Source organism: Erithacus rubecula (assembly GCF_903797595.1).
Source record: "Erithacus rubecula genome assembly, chromosome: 2".
Classification (NCBI taxonomy): Eukaryota; Metazoa; Chordata; class Aves; order Passeriformes; family Muscicapidae; genus Erithacus; species Erithacus rubecula.
In genome coordinates, this window is record NC_136685.1 from 96,490,237 (window position 1) to 96,511,445 (window position 21,209).

At 37.4% G+C, this 21,209-nt stretch overlaps 1 protein-coding gene across 14 annotated transcripts in view; it reads right to left on the reverse strand.

Annotated features, from left to right (window-relative positions):
- NRXN1 (neurexin 1) overlaps window positions 1-21,209 on the reverse strand; it is a 659,042-nt gene that overhangs the window by 493,411 nt on the left and 144,422 nt on the right. The gene's annotated exons all lie outside the window — the stretch shown is intronic.

Here is a 21,209-nt window from a genome sequence, read left to right on the forward strand (position 1 = left end):
CTATGAAGAACAACATTTAAAACAGCTCTTTTGCCCTCTGCTGCTGAAAAAGCAAAGCAAATAATTTTAGTATTATTATAATGAAGTTTCTAAATTGTATTGAAACACTCCAAAATGTAAATGAGGTTGTTTAGTCCATAACAGCTTTTTTTTTTTTTTTTTTTTTGTAACACTTCCTTCTCATCCCACCTATAAATACCTCGGTCCTACACTGACTTTGCATTTGAAATTAGTTATAAGAATGAATCCTCCTTATACATATGAAAGAATAACTGCTAACAGCCTATTTCACTGCACCCTGTTAAATTCCCTGTTAAACACCTTTCCAGAAATTAATGGACTAGAGTCTCCACTATTTCAAAGAAACACCAAGTGCTAAGGACTTTAGATTTAGATCAAGTGCCTTTTCATTCTTGCCCATTTCTGTGAAGAGGTTACACCCTCATAACCAGTTTGACACTCAAGATTCTCCCAATACCTGAGGAGATTTTAGATCCCTAATATTGTCAGTTACAATTCTGTCTTTGGCAATAGAAGTTCTCCAGTATTCTCTGTAAGGGGCAATGCATTGTTGAGCTGTTTCTAAACAGTATTAGGCACAACGTGGCTTCATGCAGAAGTTTTAATAAAAACTTTGTGGATTTGGGAATACATTCATTACTCTTATGATGCACAGAAGGCTTAAATAACACAGCAGAATAGTAACAGCTGAACAAAAGCAGGGAGCCCTGTTTGCTGTTCTCTCCCATCTCTATTGTGGAACTTTACAAGACCCACCTGGAAGTTCCTAGATGGCATTAGAGGTCAGTGGCTCAGATTTGAAACATTCTGATGCAGCATAATTTGTAGGTATCTCTGCAACACATATTAATGCCTGCATCAATTACAGTGTGTCACTTCAAAGCCTAGCCAAATAAACTGATTTTTGGGAATGAGAGTGTTGTTTCTACTGTACAAGTTTAGGAATAGAAACTAAGGGCAGGTTGATGACTTGCCCCAAGGCACAATAAACCTGTGTCAGGATGCAGTCAGAAGAACAATAGGCAAATATTAGTTTTGCACTAGAAAAAAATTGGCTTTTTGTAATGGCTTTTAAGTAACCAGATGACTACAGCTGAAATAATACCCACTTTCTTCCTAACTTTCACCCAGCATGAAGAAATAGAGCCAGGAGGTACTGGAGATCAGAGTGCAGCACTGCAAATATGCAAAGGTAAACGCTTTTTAATTCCTAGTCCAAGGGAAACTTCTAAGTCCTTCCTTTTGAATGGCATAGGTTTAGTTACTATTTAACTTTCCATACTTGTTCTGCACTAGTGTCCCACAGCCTATCAAAAATTAATATCAGGTACAAAATAGAGCCAGAATTTTTATAGGGATCCCCTCCCAGGCTAAGGCCTCATTCCCCACAGTCTACCCTGTTCCCAGTGGTAACTTCTGACTTCAGTTGAGCTGAGAGCAGCATCAGACAGATTTACAAGCAAACAGGTTTATACAGCGAGACTTAGTACAATCATTTGGAGTGAAACATGCAGAGACCAGGTGACTGTGTGCATTTATCAAAGTGAAGGATTAAGAGGACAAGGGCTGTAGCCAGATGGGATGGACAGGCACTGTGGGAACCTGCTTTGTAACATTCTTCCAACTGTCTGAATGAAAAGGTAAATCCTACTTAGCTTTCTGATGCCAGACCTTGAGTCACTGTTAATCAAATCCAGTTTTCCAAAGGAAATTTTACAGATGCTTTACATGAACAAATTCTACAATTAGAGACTGTATAAACACATCATCAAACAGCTCTTTAAGAAGAATGCAAAAAACCAGACTTGTCAATGTTTCAGTCAGATGCTAATTAAGGAAGCATTCAAATGCCTGTCTTCAAGAATCACTCTTGAAAGAATATGGATTAATGCTGGAAGAAATGGAAGATTGCTACCCTGTCTCTCTAAGTGCTGCAGGGGTGAGTGATGAGCACTGCACTGACAGCTGATGTGAGCTGTTCTCCAGACACAGATGGTGTTTGAGCCAGACCAGTGCACTGCAGCTGGATCACATCCTACCTTTCCCTAGGAGTGGCTACCTAGAAGAGAGGCTAGACAGAGATAAGAGAATAAAGTGGGTATTTAATAAAGGCCTTCAATAGATGCACCTTGGACAGTGTAAAAGCCTCGCAGAGGCCACACCCAAGATGGACAATGGTGACAAGCTTTTCCAACAGGTATAAATTTGGTCTGTTTGCATATTGGGGTCAATTCTTCAATTACAGCTTCAGGTAATGAAGTCATATTCCCCCAGCTTGTGACCCTTCAATTCACTTGTTTATAATTTTCAGGGCCTGAGGCTGTGGTGTGTCCTTGGATCACAGGCCCAGAGGGATTGCTTTGTCTAACCAAAATGTGAAGACAGTAGCTAACACTTTACATGGAGTTGGGAACTATGTACTAGTTGCAGTACAGGATTTGGAAAATAGGAAAGCTAAAATCTTAAGGCATCACTACCAACAGCAAGGAGGACACTGAAGAAGTCAAGGACCACTTGTGATTTCTGCCTCCTGTGTGAAGAACTCCAGACAAATTGTTCTCTGCCTTCACAGCAAATTTGGAAGCTAATGAATCATTAACATTCCCCACAGATAAACCTTGCAATTTTCAATAATGTCAATTTATATTCAGATTATGAGTGTGTATTTGTTAAGTACAGGAAAAAGTATTATTTTTCTCGTATATTTTTTTTTCCTATTGTGATTTGGAAAAACCCATTATATACTCTAGCAAAAAGAAAAATAGAGTTGGCTTGCAGCATTGACACCTTGAGCCACTTTTAGCAGTTCTAAGTATAATTTAGCTAGTTTGGAAAAAACACAGCATTACCTATAATTCTGTTTTCAAAATAAGTGAATCCACAAAAGCTTGAATCTAAATTAAGCACAGCTCTAAATGATTCATTTACTGCTTTTAGTAGATCTTCTCAGAACAGCCTTATCTGATTTACCTTTACATAAGAAGAAAAAACCCAAGAGCTGCCAGACTTTTAGCATTTGGAACTATTTAATGGCAGAAAAAGAAACTTTATGATAATATTGAACAGCTTGGGCTGCACAGAGGGTCAACCTATTTCCAGATCACATCTAGAGGTGAAAACCACACAATCATCTCTTAGTTTGGACTAGAGAAAATCATGCATGCAGTATACATGCAAAAAGTTGCTCTGTTGCAAAGAGTTACAGAAGTATTTTTGAAGAGTATGTCAAACAATTTCACCTTAAATTCACTAATATAAGCTTTGAAAATGCAGTGTAAAAGGAAAGGCAATTTAGATTAAATAACTAAAAAAAAAACTATTTTCAGAGAAGATGCAGTTACAAACTTAAACAACAGGCTGGGGTTAACTCAAGTTCTCTGCATATCACACTGATCTACAGGTTGGCCTGATTTAGTTGAACTTGCTTCTAGCAGAAGTTTGGACTGGATGACCTCCCAGCACCACTGCTGCTTTATAGGAGAGGCAGAACTCTTGATTCTGCAGTCAGAAATCCTTCATCATGACAAGTCTTCCCAGTGCTGTGAAACAATACTGTAATATTGTTAGATGGCAGGGGAAATTTGCCTTTTGTGTTGGAAACTGGAGATTACAGAGAATACAGAAGTCTCCATCTATTTTCATGGCTTCAGGGATTTTTCCTGTTCCCTTGTACCTCTCTATACAGACAGAAAAACCTCCCCACTTGAAAGCTCATCTATTTCATTCTGTTTCAGGTTAGGACTCTTCCAAGAATCAGATCCTCTCCAAAACTTTCTACAAGGAGGACTCCACAGGGAATATAAAATGGATTTTTAAAAGAGATTTTGCCTGGAATACTGCATCCAGCTCTGGGGACCCCAACACAAGAAGGACATGAACCTTGGTGTGAGTCGAAAGCTGGCCACCAAAATGATCAGAGGGCTGGAACAGCTCTCCTATGAGGAAAGGCTGAGAGAGTTGAAGACTTTCAACCTGGAGAAAAGAAGACTTTGGGGAGACCTCATTGCACCTTCCAGTACCTAAACAGGGCCTACAAAAGAGCTGAAAAAGGATTTTTTACAACAGCATGTATTGATAGGACAATGGAGAATGGATTTAAATTGAAGGGGAGTATGTTTAAATTGCATATTAGCAAGAAGTTATTTACCACTAGAGTGGTAAGGCTCTGGTTCTGTTTGTCCAGAGACATGGATGCTCCATTCCTGGAGGTGTTCAAGACCAGGTTGAGCAATCCAGATGAATGGAAGGTGTCCCTTCCCATGGCAGGGGAGTTGGACCTGGGTGATCTTTAACATTTCTTCCAATCCAAACTATTGTAAAATTAAATTAATTACTTATTCACTCTCTCCTGGCTTTTTTCCACCTCTGTTTTTACTTAAGTGTAACAGCTGCAACTCTCAGAAAAATTTCTTCCCAGCAATAAAAAGTGTCATATTGCTTAAATTTATTTGCAAGTTAACTTTACTGGATAATCTACTTGGAGAGGAATTTTTGAGTGCACTATCAATATGCAAACTGTTCAATCAGTCAAGTTAGCACATTAAAAAAATAATACATATATACATGTATATGGCAAAAAAATAGAATGCTCATCATCATGAGGGCAACATGAATCTCTCAAAAGTCTTTAAGATCTATCATCAACTTAATTGTTGAATACCCCATTCTGTGTTGCTGGAGAACTTAAATACGTATATATTCTTGCAGATAAAATTAAAAAGCCCCAACCAAGTCTTAGCACTGAAGTAAATTAAGCCTTACAACAACATGCACAATAAGTAAGTTAATGCAAAATACCATTTATGAACACATCAAAAATTGCAAGGAATGCTAGCTAGGGGCTAAGAACATGGTGGGATAATAAATACAAGTTTCCTCAGTTCTCTTGCATTTTGTTGAACACAGCCTGAACCTCAGGTTTTGGATTCTGTTATGCACTAATAAGGAGAGCAGGTATGAATGCCTAGGAAAAGCTGCTGTTTGATCAGATCATTTGTGCTTTGTGTTCACCCTGAAAATCTTCATACCTTTAGTTACCTTATCAGCTATAAGAAAATGGGCAGTAGGCAAAAGATGTTAGGTTGTAGATATAAATACATAATTATGCCTCAGGTTACCCTTGAGAAAAATGCCCATTCTGAAGGACACTGAAATCTGCAAAATGTAAAAACCCTTCATTCCAAGAATGCCAGCTACAAACCACTGTTTCACTGAATTATGTACTTGCACTCAGAAAAAATAATAATCAAATTCTTAATTATATTACACCTTAATATTTTTAAATAGGCAGCTGCATTCATTGGTCCTACTGATAAAATGTTCTTGTTCTTGGACTGGAGCACTCAACCCATTTAGAGTAATGCTGGCAAGGGCTTGTCTCTAATGTCCTACCCCTTTATCCTGCACAGAATTCTGTTCAGCTGGCTTAATAGTATAAAACATAAGGAAGAAGACAAATTACTTTTGAGACACATTTCTGTAAAAAGCCCATCCAATTTCCTCAACAGCATTACAGCATCATATTTTATCTATCCTGTGTGAAAAGGCTGACAAATACTATGCACTCTCCACAAGCTCATATATCAGAGTACTTTATTCCCCAAGCCTGATAAGAATTCCTAGATAGTAAAGAAAGGGGAAGTGAAGCAATCCCTGCAGCCAAGTTTATGTGGTAGGGAGCATTGGAAGGAAGTCTTTCCAAGAGCAACTCCTGAACCTGAGTGACAGTGACAGGAATCCAGCAGTTCTACCACCTTTCTCTGCCATGGCATGCTGCAATCAACCATTTTTCTGAGAGAAAACACAAGCAGGCTTGAACAACTTCCACCATTTACACACCCACATAAACAAAAATACACCAGAGAGGCATTTTTCTTCCTTTTGCTCTATTACTGCAAAAGGGTATCACTAGCTCTTTCATACTGGCTCTGGAAATTTTAAATGAATCATAGAAACATAACAGGGCTCTGGGAACACTGGGATCAGTATAAGAAAAATGAAGAATGTGAAGGCAATATTGTTAAGTTCCTCTTAATTACCATAATTTTGTTCTCTATTTCTTACCCTTCAGGTTCAGGTAAGTGCATATTAAGGCACCTACTGGATATTATGGTCTTCCCAGGGCTCAGAGAAGTAACATATATAGCAGTTATACTCTAAGAGTTGCCATATTTTAGGGTATCCTCCAACCACAATATTGGAGGAACAATACAAAGACTGATTTCTAAACAGTCAGTGAAAGAAACAAAGCTAAATTCTCTTCCCATTCCTGTATCTTCCAGTTATAAATGTTCCTGGCTCACCTGCATGCATGAAGAAGAAAAAATTCACCTTCCAGCATTTCCATTTATTTGCAAAACATTTTCACTGCTAAATCAAAGACAAAAAATTTAGCATCCAACTGAAAAGAAACCCTACAGTTTAGTCATCATGTGGAGTGCAACAGATGTAATTGTATTTGTAATATCACATAAAAATTTTAGAATTGTTATCCAAAATCTTTTTAAAAGCATAAACATATCTGATGATAAAACATTTTGCAAGATCATTTCAGTTTTTGCCACACTGTTTTTGTCAATAAAAACCATATGAAAAAGACTGATGTTTTCAGACTGATCATGTAATTACTGAAAAATATTTTAAAAAAATCTAATAATATTTTCAGTGCTACTTAAAAAACTTCACTGACTACTCAATTAACCTTAGACAATAATTTCAAAATTTCAGTTTGATCTGATGTATCCCCATACACATTAGTCACACCAATTTTCCCTGAATAGCCACTGAGCAGAATTTTCCATATAGAATTCATAACACAAATAATCCACTAGATTCTTCTTTAATCTCTAGGAATGAAACATTGTTAATTAACTCCAAATACTTATTTTTCAAACACATATCAACTGATGATATTCATGTACTACACAGCTCTATTCCATAAAAATGTGTATCTCCAGAAACCAACTGCTTTCCTCCATTAAATCTGCATTGCAATACCTAAAAGGGTCAGTTAGGAGCAAGAATAAATCACCATTTTTAAGAACATAAATTGGAGAGCAAAACACATGTAAATGAGGACCAGCAAACTGGCCTGACTGCTGAAAATACAGACAACTGTGTTGAAATGGAAACTGCAGCAGCATGAGGAATGCAACATCATTTAAATTGTACAAACACCTCACAAAATGAGCTGCAGGTTCTCTCAGTCCAGCACGGTGCTCACCTGGCACTGGCCAAGCGTGGGGCTTCACACACCTTTGCATTTCTGCATCATTCCTTATCACACAGAATGTCTGGCTCACTTAAATTTAAAGCAGTTTTGTCTTAATGTACCCAAATATTAGCAATTAATTGCAGCAGTGAATTATGAAACAAAATTCCATCAAAACATGAAGCCATCAAGCACTGGGAGAACAACTGAGAATTAATGTCGTTTAGGATGCATGTGAAAGCAGGATGAGCACAGGCAAACCAAACCTCAGATAAAGAAGGAAATTCAAAAGGCTGAATGCACTAGGTAGGTAATGCATGCAGCTGGTCTTCAGTTAAATTCCTTTCAAAACCTCATTTGTGTTTAACCTGCAGCAGTGCTGAAAAGAAAGGGAGTACAATAAAAAGGCAAGGTTAAAATGCAAGAATGAGCAAAGATTGCCCAACAGGTCATTGTCATTGTGCAGCTGAACATCACCTTGTATCCTAGGAAACACCAAGATATTCCTAACACCTTAATGTCTCTTCCTCAAGTTACAATTCAGCACCACTAACCATGTCATCATTGCTCATCCATTCAAGACTAGGTCCACAAGGTTTTTGTCACATTAAGCAAGGCTTCTCCTTGGCCACTCCTCTCCTTATGCCTCTCCTATCCTCTCAGTGAGAGACCTGTTCTCAGCAGTACAGCCCTCTCCACCTATAAATCAGGAACAACCTGAACAACCCAGCAAGGTGAAGTACAGGAAATACAAAATAATATAGTTTTCCATCTCCTTCTCCTACTGTGAGCCTGCATTTAGACATAGCATGAAAGGTGCATTCAAGAGTCTCTACTATTGCCCAGCCTCTTTGAGCTCTGTTCATCTAATCACATATAAATAAAAATAAAGATAGAATTAAGAGAAAAAAAATTAAGCAGACTGGGAAAGATTGAATTGGGCAGAGAATATATACTGAGAAGACAAAGAAAAAAAAAATCATTGACAACTGAAACCAAGAGAGACAAGAATAAAAGAGGGACTGGAAGACAGAACACTAGAAACATCTTATGCATATATTCACTGGGCATCTCTTAAAATAAGGCTGTTGCTATGCTACTCGGTGCTAAGGCATTCTTCAAAATAAGATCCAATTGAATATATTAGTTCTGGAGAGTTGAATGTGTGACATTACACTTGAAAGTATTTGCATTTTTATTAATTATTAAACAAGTTATTACCAGCACATTCATTGTCCAAAATTTCTAAAAGGGAAACTCAGAACTGATGGCAGATGCCTTACACAAAAAGCAACTACAGAGTGGGTTTCCCCCATCTCCTCTTTCACAAACAGGTAATAAAATTTTACTACCAAGAAAAAAAGATTAAAAGTGTTTTTTTCTTCCTATTACCAACATTACTTTAGCCTTCAGCTCAAGTTCATTCTTATCAATCAAAGCCACATGCACTGAAGATTCTCCCTGATTAGTTCAACTGTTTTTTTGTTTTTTTTTCAGATGTTTGAAGGTAACAAAGGTCTCATAAAAGTGAGAAGTACAGATCCAAATGTTGGATTCCAGCTAGATTATCTAAATTGGGGTCAGGCTGATATTTCATCAGGGACTGTGTGCTGAAGATTTTCAAGACCACCACAAAAATAACACTGCATTTTATATGTATATGTGTGTGTGTGTATGTATATAAATGTATGAACAGTGTTTATCTATTATATATATAGAGAGAGTGGTTTTCAAACTAGAAATTAAGAAATACTTGCAATGTCCCTTACAAGGTATTTTGAGTGGTCATTTTAAATCTAATTCCATATAGATTTCTCTAAGTGTTAATCTAAACACACTGTGAACATATCTGCTGCACTTTCTCAGCAGATCCCCCATCTCAAGGGGCAAAGATCAGGCAACAGGACTCAAGAAAAGTTAATTTCCTCACTTAAACATGCCTTTCCATAACAGTGGACACAAGCCATTTTGGGTGTTTTCCTTTCTCAGATGGAAAGTGAACATACCTAGATAACCAAAATTGGCATCATGGCCATGAACCAAAAAAAAAAAAAAAGGTTTGTCCTTGTCCAGCAGCAAGAGTGCTTCAGAGAAGTTGTTCACCCATCTCCCTTTACACTGTGCAGCATCATTCATTTGCTAACCTAGCAATCAGCTTTTCAGACCTTCTGGCTCAGTGATGTAAGCAGTGTAAAAAAAAATAAAATAAATCCAAAGACCCCGAAGTTTAATCAAAGTACAAAGGCAGTGAAATACACACACATGCACAGTAAATACCAAGACTGAAGATGGTTGTCAAAATTTCTGAGAAACAACAGGTCAGCATTTCCAAATGGTGAGCCAGTAACACAGTAACAGAATCTTCAAATGATTGTTCCCTAAAGTTTTTAAAGTTTCTAAATTACTAAATAAGTTTTCATTAATAAAGTTCAGACTACTTAAGTATCTTGTATGACATTACAATATGCCTTATATGAATAAATTCCCACCTTTTTCTATAAGGTTATTGTACAAAATCAACTATAGCCCTGAAATAAGCCAGCATTTTCAGAGGAGCATTTTTATAGGAGCATGTTTTGCATAGTAACTGAAGCTTAAATTAAGTATTCAGAATAGTACTTCATAGTCTCCCAGCACTATTGAGCTTTGCACCTAATAAAGCAAACAGCTCTACTGATTTCAGCAAATGTTGTGCCTGTTAATGGCAACTGGACCTTTTTTCCTTCCCTTTGCTCCAGTTTCACTGTTAAATCAATGCTGAATTATAAGTATGTATCCCCATATCTAAAAATCCCACCAGGAATACCAAGGGTACTTTAATCTGCACAGTGATTCTTGTAAATACTAGACATTTTCTATTTTAAAAGCATATTTTCCATATTGCTTTCTTACAATACCTGAAGAATTTTTAGCACACTCAAGGGAACTACAACAGAATGCCCATTCTAATAAATTTCCCTCCATGAGACACTCTAAAAATCAGAATATAAATAGATTCCAAAAATAAGGTTTTGGTATAGTCCTTTGCACTAAATTTACTGAACAATTCCCACCTTCTAAAATCAGAATATTTCCTCTTTCTCTTTCCCTAACTTGGAAAGACTTATTTTTGTAGTCTTTTGTAAGTTACTAGTTCATAAAGTTCAAGACTTGCAAATTTGTGAGCTCAGACTGAGGAGGTCACCTAGAGACCCTCACTTCTGCATCAGTCTATAATTCATACTTAAGCAGGAGAAACCATTCCTACTTCATTCTCCACAGAAGGAGATTTCAAAAGAGAGACAGCAAGGAACTGCACATTCTCTCAGGCAGGAAAGGCTCTAAGTAGAACAAATGAGTTTTATGGCACTAAAAGAACTCTCTCTTCTTGATTCCTCAATTACTTTTTTTCCTTAGATCATCGTTTCATCTTTATTCTTCTTGCACCTTCCAAAAATTTCCTTTTGGAGAAAAGGAAGAAAGAGCCACCTTTTAAACCAGCTGATCCCTTCAAAAACTTGTATACTAATAGAGTTTGCAGTACTTTGCATTGAGCCTTTGCCACCTCACACTTATATTTATTTCAATTTTAAATCTTGCAGATGGCAGCACTTACAGATTGCTGGTGATCCATAAGTTTAGTCTTCATTATTATTATTATACAACCTAGAGACTAATATTATAAAATACTTTTTTCCTAATCCTGTGTGGTAGATACAATCTACCATGTTCTTCTTGCATGTCTGTTCATGTCATACATGGTAGGTTTGCCTTTGATTTATTATTGTAGATCTTAGATTACCATGAAGACAAAACAAAAAGAAATAAAGAATTAATAAAATCTTTAAACCTTGCTGCTGAGGCTTACATGGTTCCAGAATGTTGAGGTGGTATCAAGAAATGATCTGGAAATTCTCATGTATTTGAAAGCCAATTAAACACCATGACATCCATGGTTCAAGCCACCCATCCCTGAGGAGTATATCATCAGACCCAGGAATATTATTCTGAAAAGCTTCACTACACATTTATCCTTTTATTTTTTCCCTGGATACTGATGCTGGACATCGCATTGGAAATAAAACATGAAGGCTAGAGACATTTCATCTCTGGCCTAGCAAAGAAATCCTTAAAATAGAGATTGCAGCCTAGAATATTGTATTAAAATAGATATAAATCTCTTCTGGAAAAGAAACACATGCACTGTTGCATGGTCATAGACATTTGCTGGCAAACAGACTGACTCAAAGAGACACTTCTACATTCCTTTTTTCCATTACTATCTTAGCTGGTCATGCAACCAGCAAATCTACAGAAAGAACCTGACTTCATGTTGTTACTTTAATTCAATTACCTCCTCTGGGTGGCCTTTATTTTAAATTTGTATGCACCACGATATTGGCCCAGTTTAAATTCCCAGAGTAATACTGCACAAGAGTTTCTGGCAAGATTAATGGGAAGTGGTTTTTTTTGAAAACCCTTTAAGCACTTTGTAAATGGCCACAGGATGCTTAATAGAATAAGAAGCATTTCTCACAAGTCAGCTTTTCTTGTAGTTTTCACTACTTGAACTCAAATAGAGGTCTAAGTTCTTTACATTCCAGAGGTTACATGAGGATTTTGCCTTAGAGTTCACATTCTGCATAGCAAAAAGACTTTAAAAATAACTAATTATAGAATAATAGAATGGTCTGGGCTTGAATGGACCTTAAACAACATCCAGTTCCAACTTCTCTGCCATAGACAGGGACCCTTCTCACTAGACCAGGATGATCAGGGCCCCAGCCAACCTGGCTTTGAACCCTTCCCCAGGGTTGGAGCATCCACAGCTCTGGGCAACCTGTTTCAGTAACTCACCAGCCTGACACATGAAGAATTTCATCCTAATATCCAATCTAAACCTACTCTCTCACAGTTTGAGCCCAATTCCCCTTATCCTGTCACAACATGCTCTTGTAAATAGTCTTTCCATTAAGAAGCAATAAAAAAATAAATTAAAAAAAAAATCCTAAAATTCACTTTCAGGAGTTTCCTTAAAAAAATAAAAATTAGAACACATAAAAAGCAACTGGCTCAGTTGTAACTATATCTAAGCTAAACTGCTTTACAAAGTTACTTTCTAATGACATAATGAACTGTGAAGTTGCCAATTTGCAAGTGTTTTAGGAAAATCCATACAATTAAAGTATCCCCAATGAAATGCTAGGCTTTCAAAATTTCAGCAAGGACACACTCACTCTGACATCACACCTACTTCCTAAATGATCAGGTAAATAAGAAGCAGCATCTCATTTTAGCCCCTTCACCTTTATTTTCTTTCCACTCCCCTGAGTTCACAAATGATTTTTCACTTCCATTTACTTACTAGTGTCTCTTTCAATAGAGAAAAAGAAAAAAAAAAAAGTTTAAATCATAAACATAATTTTCTTTCCCTATTAATTGCCTCAGAAATGCTGTTAATAATTTTGGGATGGATGGTTCTGAGACAGGCAGCATGCTTCTGCTGGCAATCCCCTCACTGGTATAAAGAATGGATTGTGAGCACCAGAAATTTCGCTAGAGAGTCACAAATCTCAACAAGCAAGAACTGCAGCTGTGTCCTTGCAGCTATAAAAAAAAAGCACAAATCTCACATTCAATAGTGGCTGGAAATCAATTTTAGAAGAACTCTCCCATTCAGACACATGGAAAACACTTTTACAGGCGAGAATGGATGGATTGATTTTTAGGCAAAAATACAGAAATCTGAAAAGCAGCTGTGTACTGAAGTGATTCACACAGGAGTTGAGAGTCTGATCTCCTGTGGTTTACTGTGATTCAAACCTGATCTGGGATTCACACACAGACTTCTGTCTTCCTGAACAGGGGACCACATCTTGACACCACCCAGTGATCAATTAGATGTTTCACATGACATAGCAAATTATCTACAGAGCACATTTAACTAATGAAATTGAAAACTGAAAAAAAAACATGCTTTGTTTTTTACTTCTACAGCCTTCTGAAAGGTCTTAAAAAATGTAATGCTGCCAGACTCACTGCCTTCAAAGGAAAATTAGAAAACTTTAGTTTATGTTACATTCAAGAATGCATTTTATGAACTAATGATGGCTTTTACCAGAAGAAAATAAGCAGGCTCCATACCTTGACAGTAAAATCTAATTTGATCATTTCAGCAGAAAATTTCAGTCACTGTACCATGTAAGGTGATATAATTGCCTCACATGAAATAGCAATATCAGCTTCTGCTGTGTGGTTCAGGAAGATGAGAATTCCCTTGCATAATGAGATTCTCCTACTAAAGAACTTTACTGCCTCCTGAGTTATATGTCAATAAATGGGAAAGGGAGACTGGTATTTACATTAGTCTCTGACTGCTCACAGAACAGGGATTTGTAACTCAGAAGAAAAACTCATTGGTGAAAACATTAAGGTGTGCTACAGCTTCCAGAGAAAAATAGGTGTCAAATACATTCATGATGTAACTCCAATTTGGATCATTCTGGAAGACCACAGGGTTCAATAAATTACAAGCTGCACAAGTAATTCATCTTGGCTTGGAGCACCAGTCCCATTACCTCCTGCTAAAGAAAGATTCCTTAGGGCTAACAACATGCTCTTTCTTACCTCCTTCCCTGGTAGCAGAATGTTTACTTACAGGTAGATGATTTTTCACTGGCTTCCAATTTCAGAAATGAATTCAAGGAGCAAAAAAACCAAAAGAGATTAGATTTTGTCTAGCATGTGTAGTCACCCAGCAATCAAACAAGCCATTGGCAAACCATCTCCAAAAGAGCTGTAGTCAACAGCAAAACATTAAACAGCCACTCCAGTCATCCTGGCAAGCTGATATGGATGTTTAAGAATTATGAGTTATCTAGTTGGTTGTTTTGAATAATAAATAAATTTTTAAAAAATTTCTATAATTTGCACAAAACTAAATTTGAACTTGTAGTTCAAATCTACTCTCATAATACTTTCAAGCTAATACCAAATTTTCTCTGGTTAAGAAATACAGATCAGAAAGGCCAGGTCTTGGAAGACTTTCAAGGACTTCAACCCCAAACAAAGTTATTACCTCCCATAAAGCCAGTTTCATAAGCTGGCTAAGCAGATTCAGGAGTGTTGGAGAGCAGTTTGATCTGCCTTCACCACACACCCACAGCATCTCCTTTCCTGCTACAGACACTCATCCTGCTACATGGCAACACAGGCCAATGAAAGGACTGACCAGGCCAAGATTAAACAATGATTAAGAATATATTTTTGGATCTTGGCCTGGTTCCAAAGCTCACCTACTTAAGGGAAGTAGCATGGATCTGCAGCCACTGCACAGGGGGAAGGGGAAAGCATTTCTTGAGCAAGAAGTCCCCAGCTGACAATTGTGATGTTATTAACTCACAGAGGCAGCCCAATGATAGCAGCAACTTGGTCAAAGTGCCATGGGGTTGTGATTACATAACAGAACAATGCTACAGGTAACTTATTGAAAACATTAAACTCTGCATTCAGTGGGCAGCTCTGCCACAGACTCTTCCAAGGGTCAGGCAAGTGATTTTTAACCCTTTATGCAACAGTGTCCAGTTTCTGAGATGATGGCCATCACAGCAAAACTGGTTTATAGACTCTCTCTGTATCCTCATTTTACCAGGACAGCTGACTGAGAAACTCCACTAAGTTATCCAAATGGCCCACATTAAAAGGATGACTCATTTTTCCTAAGCTAATTGCTCACCAGGGTGAACAAAGTAGATGGCATTTAGCTTCTTGAGCAGTGCAAAGAGAACCACACCTGCTGACTCTTCAGTAAGGGACAATATGCTAGTTCACTAACACTTGTACTAGAATATAGCTTACAATAAAAATTATGTGCACACAGGCACCTTTCAACACCAACTTTAGAATTTAAATAAAGATCCCTGGTTATATTGCATTTCTTGACCATCACATTAAAAAAAAAAAATAAAATCTAATTAGGAGAAATCATTGTAACCAAACTGAAGTCAAGCAGTTGCAAAATGGTTATTTGTTTCATTAAAGGAAGCAATGCATTTGTTTCCCCTTTCTCCTCCTACAGGTTTTTCAGTCCATTTTACATATGTCTAATCTTTCAGTCATCCCTCATGTACTACAAACCTTGCTACCCTGAGTGGTAGTAGTTTGGTTTCAAAACCAATAATCTTTCCATTACTGCCTTCTCTTGTATTACATGTATTTGCTGCTTTTGTCTTCAAGCTAAAACAAGCCTAGAATTAAGAACAAACACTGCTTAATTACATACATGTACAATTATGAAAGGTTTTAAACAATAGCATCTATTTCTGGAGAATGCAGAAATCTGACCAAGCTAATAAACATCCTTCATCTCTTCCACAGATATTACTTGAACCACCTCTCCCACTACAGCATTTTCAAGCTTTATCACCACAGATTTACTGCAGTATCGTGGAAAGTGCAGAATTCCACCACATGCTTGCCATCAGACAATCACTCATTGAAAAGACTTAGCAAACGTGTTCAGAACTGCTTCCCACAGAACATTTTTCTTCTCCCAGCTTTCCTCCTGCATACTCTGAGGAAATGGGTCTATTCAACACCTAGAATTTAAAGTAACTTTTCCAAATCTCTCTGCTCCAAGATCCCTTCTGTGCAAGTGTGCCTGAAGTTGGTAGAGCATCCAGCTCCCCCTGGGTGCTGCTCTGACACTCCCCAGCAAACCACTGGATGCAGACAGGAAAGGAAATAGAACAGGAGAAAGATAAAACCTCTCTGTCTCTTTTCTGCAGTGGTCATAATTAAACTTTAATATTTTGCCTACAACAGAGGAAGGGGTAATGAAATATTTGCTTTATTCTCCAGAAACATAATAGTTCTGTATGAAGTCACTCAACATTCATATGAGACCTTTTTTCTTGAATCCTCAAACTTAAAGAACAAATATTCATCCTCAATCGGACCTAGAAGCAACAGTGCTTAATAAAACTTACAACTGAAACAGGAATACTTAAGCATGTTTAATTGCTTTTTTCTCTTCCTTCCCCTCAGCTAAACAACATTTAATTAAGCCTTATTACAAAGCAGAGTAGAACATTTAAGCAGTCTTCAGCAGCTGGCTATGCAGCTTCACTCTTCTGGATCTGGCAACAGGTAATAGCTATGAGTGTTACCTGAGGAACAAAACCATTTAACTGGAGATGATAAAGGATCAAGTAAGTTCTTAAAACCTCACCACAAACTCTTGTTCTGGTCTCTAAATAAAACTCCTTTCATCTGTGCCTTATCAGACTCACATGGATGTGAGTAAATTTATATTTAAGCACTACAACATGTACACATTCACCATCCTGCAGCACATTTTTGTATATCCTACCTTTGTTCTGTATTTCTTTTTCAAATTCCAAGGAGTTTATCACCAAAATCTTTATATTGGCTTCAAAACAGAGTAGCTAAAATAACTGAGTAAAAATACCTCTTCCACATTAAAATGCAGTTTAAGCATTTCAGAATCTTCAGATCTTCCACCATTATTAGGCAGATCAACATTATGCTTATTAATGCTTCAGGATGTCTTTGAATTTTTCTTGCCCTTTTTCCAAAATGACCAGAATATCTTTCATTGATATGCATTAATTTTCAACATATGTTTCATATGTATTGAGCCAAGGTTTTCAAGTTGATTAAACATCAATTTAGAGACATCAGTTTTGCTGCCTTTTTAAGGCTCAGACAGCCCACGGTGTATCCAAGGCAAGCATTCAGAATCTGAGAGCATAGGAAGCTGCAGAATCAGAAGATTGGGTACTGGCTTCCTCCATCCCTTCTTTTTTAAATTTAGATTATTGCAAAGATCTAAAGGAAACTGTGACACTAAGAGAAACTGCAATGGATTGAGCATTTGGAGTTTCTTGAGGAAGGTCAGAGGGGGACAGGCTTGCTCTGGCTTGGAGCTTTATGTTCTGGTTTCTTGGGGCTTTTTTTTTTTTTTTTCCTTTTTAACCTTTTTGAGTCCTGTGTCACTCTTGCAGATGCTGGCCAGAATCCCCACTTTCTATTACAGGTAAACACAGGCACAGAGGAAAGGCTTCTGTCATTTTTTGGGGACAGAGTCATGATGCAATAGTCTTAAGTCTCCCTGCAAATAAATAATGTACTGCTTTGCATATAGAGGAAGAAAAGTATTCCATTCAGGATGTATCCTTTTACAACCTCAGTTGATGGCTTGTGGGATCACCATTAGAACTGCACACAAACAGCATTTTGGAAAGATGAAAGCCATTCAGGAATGAGTCAAATCTCTCATGCCTTTTCTTAACAAATTACAAGTCTTGCTGCAAAGAACTATAATGCACCTCCAATTTCAATGACAGGAGTTAAGACCTAATGGAAAAATGAAAAAAAAAAAAAAGGCTCTGATAATGGCATTTACTCAGCTTCCCTCAGCACAAGAACAGAGCAGAGAAAAAGCAATCTAGGACATCAAAGTGGTTTTTTGGCTGTTACATGCCACACTCATGGACAGGAATCAGATGTAAGGCCATATTTGGCTACAGAGTATTATAGTATAATCTCACAATTTGTTATTCTTGAATAAGTCTTTCAGATATCTGGAGAGTTCCTTAAAATTTGAAGGAATTTCCTTTCCACCTGCTTCACTCCATTACTCTTTTAAATAGCCATTTTGTTTTTACAATGGATTGGATTATTACAAATTATTAACAAGAGAGTTTCTACACCATCACAGAGAACATGGGACTAGAAAGGACATCCTGGGTCACCAATTTCACTGCCTCATATTAGAAGTAGTTGACTTATTCTTCTTTATACAGGAGTCACAAAATCTTACACACAAGAGTTCATTATGACACTCCAATGGTCTTAGCAGTTCATAAGGACAGAAGAAAGAACACCAGCAAAAAATCCTTCACTCCATCCCTCCAGTTTGTCCCTGCTTTCATTCCTTGGTCTATGCATGCAGATTACAGAAAGCCTTTAAAGTGAGTACACTACTCAATGTCCTCATCTCAGCAACCACTTGCAAAATAGGAAGCAAAGGTGCATGTTCAGCCCTCAAAACCCTGTTTGCTTTTATGAGTCAGAAGAAAATTTACTTCTCAGAGTTAAAAAGATGTCTTCAAAGATAAGATATTTGAAAGCTCCTTTCCCATCAATACCCTGGCTTCCATAGAAGTTAATATTTCAGAGGCAGAATGCAATTAGTCATCAACAGTATGTTTTCAGTGGTCTTTAAAACAGGTTCTTTTAAAAAGCCACTACCCCACAACAAAGGTAGAGACTATTCTGGATTGCCCAGTGTTTTGGTTTTTTTTCTATAACTGGATAGATATCCTATCCAGTTAAATCCATGTCACTATGAGACACTGGACAGACTGTCCTACTCATTCTTAAAAGAAAAATAATGCCTGGAAGTATGTAAAGTTAAGTATTCCCAAGCCCCAAGTCATATAAATATACTTTTACTGATTAACTGTTTGGAATTAGCCAACTGGCTTCATGTTGAAAAGACAGATTTAGTCTTTTAAAGGCTACTTGACAAAAGATGTTCAGAAAAACACCACAAAATCCTGCCTCAAAAACTGTAAGAACAACAGGCATTATTAGCAGAAATTCTTGTCTATTTATTAATAAAACAAACTCAGAGCTTTTTTACACATTTGGAGCTGATATGCAAGCATTTTGAATAGTTTAAATGCAGAGACACCAAGTAATGTTTTCATGATTAAAAGCTTTGTGTTAGTTTGAATGCAATATTATGCTTGCAGAGTTTCTACACATTCCTCTCAAGAAGTTAGTAAGTAAAGCCCATACTATAAGTAATAAATGCATTTTTGATCTTTGTTGAATCAGCAGGATGGTTCAAAAAAAAAAAAAAAAAAGGCCAATGAAACACATTCAACTCTCAAAATCATGTCTTATACCTGAAATTTAGTTCATTTAATTTTTGCAAAGCAAATATCAGAAGCAATATAAGAACTCTGTATTAATGAAAGTATGAGAACTGCCTAGATATAAGCTGATAGCATAGCAACACAAAATCATCTATTCTGAACAGTTATTACAAAGCTAGGAGCAAACCTACACATTATACTTGCAAAACATTTGTGCACATGGTGTTTTAAGACTGTTTTTAAGGTATTTCATCCCTATTCATGAAAATACAAAGCAATTACACCATTTCACATATTACAAAGGTGCATACAAATACAGATGCCCTCACTCTTGTCTTGTGGTGACTTTATGATGCTTGTATTCCCAATTCATCTGCTCTGTTGGTGTTGAATATTGAGTTCTATAACTTTAAGACTGGTTTAAGGAATGAAAAGGGGACAGAAGAGGTGCAGAGTTTGGTAGCAGAGACTGCACTTGCTGCCCCACATCCTTCCCACAGACTGTGCTGTCTGCACCAGACAGTGGGAGAGAGCTTCTCTTTGCTTTTAGTTAGTTTTTCTGGCTAGCTGAGGCAAAAAGAGGTCCCACAGACTGTGGGTTTTTCCCCTTTTTCTTGGAATTGTTCAAATGAGCCCTGGACTGAAAACACAGAAGAGCACTGGGATCTCACACCTGAGCCCCACCAGGCCTGGCCTGGGGCATTTCCCAGCACTGGAGGGACTGGGAACAGCCTGAGTGAGCTGTGACCCACAGATTCTTCTGAATCTGTCATCTCTTCCAAGTTTTCCTCACAAATTTGCCCAAAACCAGGACAACTTTGCATACAGAAATGATCCTTATAGAAGAAAAAGCTTCAAAAATTGGCAAGGCACAAACGAGCTTCAAGTAAGGAAGGTGCACTCATTGACACAGAGATAGAAATCCTTTGGGAACAAAGATAGGGGTGAGGTAAAACCACATCCAGCAGGGGAAAATACAGACACAAAGCACCATCCTGGTCACTGCCAGGCACCAACATGTTGAGTTATATGATGGTGACAAATAATTAAGGGTAGTAACTTTAAACTTGAATGGCTGACTTTGCGTCCCTTACATGACAAATCAGCTACACAAGCAAGAGGGTTTGGAAGAGGGAATCAGCTCCATGCCAGCAATAAGCAGCCAACATCTCTATCAGGAGTTTGTATCCTTTTATTGCCAAAGGATGTTCTACTGGCACTCACTGAGCACCCTGCTAATGAATTCTGGAGAGCAAGCTAAATATGCAGAGCTCAGTATTCTCTGCTCCCTTTCTGATCAGGCTCAGGAAAGACTTGCTAAGAGGTACTTAGAAGGCTGGATGGGGAAGCAGAAGACCAGTGCAAAGCCAGAGGTTGCAAATGGCTATACTGTGTTGTCTAGTCCAATTATGATGAAGATATTGCACATTTACTTCCATTGAATTACTTGTTATTCATTCAAGTGTTTCTCTTGATAATACTGAGATTTAAATAGCATGCATTTGACTGCACAAAATGAAGCTGGGAGATTTTTGTTGATTAACATAGCCCAGCCATCTCTTTCAAGAGACAAATCATAAGGCAAGATTCCTCAGTAAAACACCCCCAAGTACTTTAGAGCCTGCTTATCCCTAGCACAAGAAAAAAAAAAAACAAAACCAAAAAACCTGACAGGGCACTTAGTGACTGGTGGAAAATTAATTTGGGTCACTCTACAGTACTGTTGCCATGGCAACTGCATGCCAAATGTAGTAGGCATGCTCTTCATCAATGCTAATATAACATCAGCTATTCTTCATGAATTTCTAATCAATGTAAAACAAAGCACATTTAATAACTAGATATATATATTAAAATAAAATGCCATTCTCTGTCTAGGAAGAAGTATCATGGCCTCTTTCTTGTGCATATAGTAATCTGTCACATCATCTTAATTTCTTGAGAAAATTTCAACACCTAAATGTCACAGAAAAATAAGCACATCTGACTAGAAGTAGTGGGGGAAGGGTCAACCTGAAGGAAGGTTTTTTTTTTCCTGGATGCTTGAATTTAATACCTGTGTTTTTTTACAGTAAAAATCTGGAATAAAATCT